The following is a 2,500-nucleotide window of genomic DNA, read 5'->3' on the forward strand; positions in this document are numbered from 1 at the left end:
AGCCCAAAAACAGGCCAAAACAGCCCAAAAACGGGCCAAAACTGGCCATTTTTGGCTGCGCGAGCGAGCAGCGAGCGGCGGACAGCGAGCGAAGCGAGAGGCAGCACCGTCCCTGCTATACGAAAGCCCCATCCAGCCCTGTGCCACCCGGGGGGTTCCAGGGTGCTGAGATGGCTGACGTTTTGCTCCGCTCACGACGGTCGCCGCGGCACGCAAGAACAGGCCAAAAACTGGCCAAAACAGCCCAAAAACGGGCCAAAACTGGCCATTTTTTGCTGCGCGAGCGAGCGGAGAGCGGCGAACAGCGAGCGAAGCGCGAGGCAGCACCGTCCCTGCTATACGAAAGCCCCATCCAGCCCTGTGCCACCCGGGGGGTTCCAGGGTGCTGAGATGGCTGACATTTTGCTCCGCTCACGACGGTCACCGCGCCACACAAGAACAGCCCAAAAACAGGCCAAAACAGCCCAAAAACGGGCCAAAACTGGCCATTTTTGGCTGCGCGAGCGAGCGGCGAGCGGCGAACAGCGAGCGAAGCGAGAGGCAGCACCGTCCCTGCTATACGAAAGCCCCATCCAGCCCTGTGCCACCCGGGGGGTTCCAGGGTGCTGAGATGGCTGACGTTTTGCTCCGCTCACGACGGTCACCGCACCACGCAAGAACAGGCCAAAAACTGGCCAAAACAGCCCAAAAACGGGCCAAAACTGGCCATTTTTGGCTGCGCGAGCGAGCGGCGAGCGGCGAACAGCGAGCGAAGCGAGAGGCAGCACCGTCCCTGCTATACGAAAGCCCCATCCAGCCCTGTGCCACCCGGGGGGTTCCAGGGTGCTGAGATGGCTGACGTTTTGCTCCGCTCTCGACGGTCACCGCGCAATGCAAGAACAGGCCAAAAACTGGCCAAAACGGCCCAAAAACGGGCCAAAACTGGCCATTTTTGGCTGCGCGAGCGGCGAGCGGCGGACAGCGAGCGAAGCGAGAGGCAGCACCGTCCCTGCTATACGAAAGCCCCATCCAGCCCTGTGCCACCCGGGGGGTTCCAGGGTGCTGAGATGGCTGACGTTTTGCTCCGCTCTCGACGGTCACCGCGCAATGCAAGAACAGGCCAAAAACTGGCCAAAACGGCCCAAAAACGGGCCAAAACTGGCCATTTTTGGCTGCGCGAGCGAGCGGCGAGCGGCGGACAGCGAGCGAAGCGAGAGGCAGCACCGTCCCTGCTATACGAAAGCCCCATCCAGCCCTGTGCCACCCGGGGGGTTCCAGGGTGCTGAGATGGCTGACGTTTTGCTCCGCTCTCGACGGTCACCGCGCAATGCAAGAACAGGCCAAAAACTGGCCAAAACGGCCCAAAAACGGGCCAAAACTGGCCATTTTTGGCTGCACGAGCGAGCGGCGAGCGGCGGACAGCGAGCGAAGCGAGAGGCAGCACCGTCCCTGCTATACGAAAGCCCCATCCAGCCCTGTGCCACCCGGGGGGTTCCAGGGTGCTGAGATGGCTGACGTTTTGCTCCGCTCTCGACGGTCACCGCGCAATGCAAGAACAGGCCAAAAACTGGCCAAAACGGCCCAAAAACGGGCCAAAACTGGCCATTTTTGGCTGCACGAGCGAGCGGCGAGCGGCGGACAGCGAGCGAAGCGAGAGGCAGCACCGTCCCTGCTATACGAAAGCCCCATCCAGCCCTGTGCCACCCGGGGGGTTCCAGGGTGCTGAGATGGCTGACGTTTTGCTCCGCTCTCGACGGTCACCGCGCAATGCAAGAACAGGCCAAAAACTGGCCAAAACGGCCCAAAAACGGGCCAAAACTGGCCATTTTTGGCTGCACGAGCGAGCGGCGAGCGGCGGACAGCGAGCGAAGCGAGAGGCAGCACCGTCCCTGCTATACGAAAGCCCCATCCAGCCCTGTGCCACCCGGGGGGTTCCAGGGTGCTGAGATGGCTGACGTTTTGCTCCGCTCTCGACGGTCACCGCGCAATGCAAGAACAGGCCAAAAACTGGCCAAAACGGCCCAAAAACGGGCCAAAACTGGCCATTTTTGGCTGCACGAGCGAGCGGCGAGCGGCGGACAGCGAGCGAAGCGAGAGGCAGCACCGTCCCTGCTATACGAAAGCCCCATCCAGCCCTGTGCCACCCGGGGGGTTCCAGGGTGCTGAGATGGCTGACGTTTTGCTCCGCTCTCGACGGTCACCGCGCAATGCAAGAACAGGCCAAAAACTGGCCAAAACGGCCCAAAAACGGGCCAAAACTGGCCATTTTTGGCTGCGCGAGCGAGCGGCGAGCGGCGGACAGCGAGCGAAGCGAGAGGCAGCACCGTCCCTGCTATATACGAAAGCCCCATCCAGCCCTGTGCCACCCGGGGGGTTCCAGGGTGCTGAGATGGCTGACGTTTTGCTCCGCTCACGACGGTCACCGCACCACGCAAGAACGGACCATAAACAGGCCAAAACAGCCCAAAAACGGGCCAAAACTGGTCATTTTTGGCTGCGCGAGCGAGCGGCGAGCGGCGAA

This window comes from Musa acuminata, unplaced genomic scaffold (assembly GCF_036884655.1).
Source record: "Musa acuminata AAA Group cultivar baxijiao unplaced genomic scaffold, Cavendish_Baxijiao_AAA HiC_scaffold_744, whole genome shotgun sequence".
NCBI classification, from domain to species: Eukaryota; Viridiplantae; Streptophyta; class Magnoliopsida; order Zingiberales; family Musaceae; genus Musa; species Musa acuminata.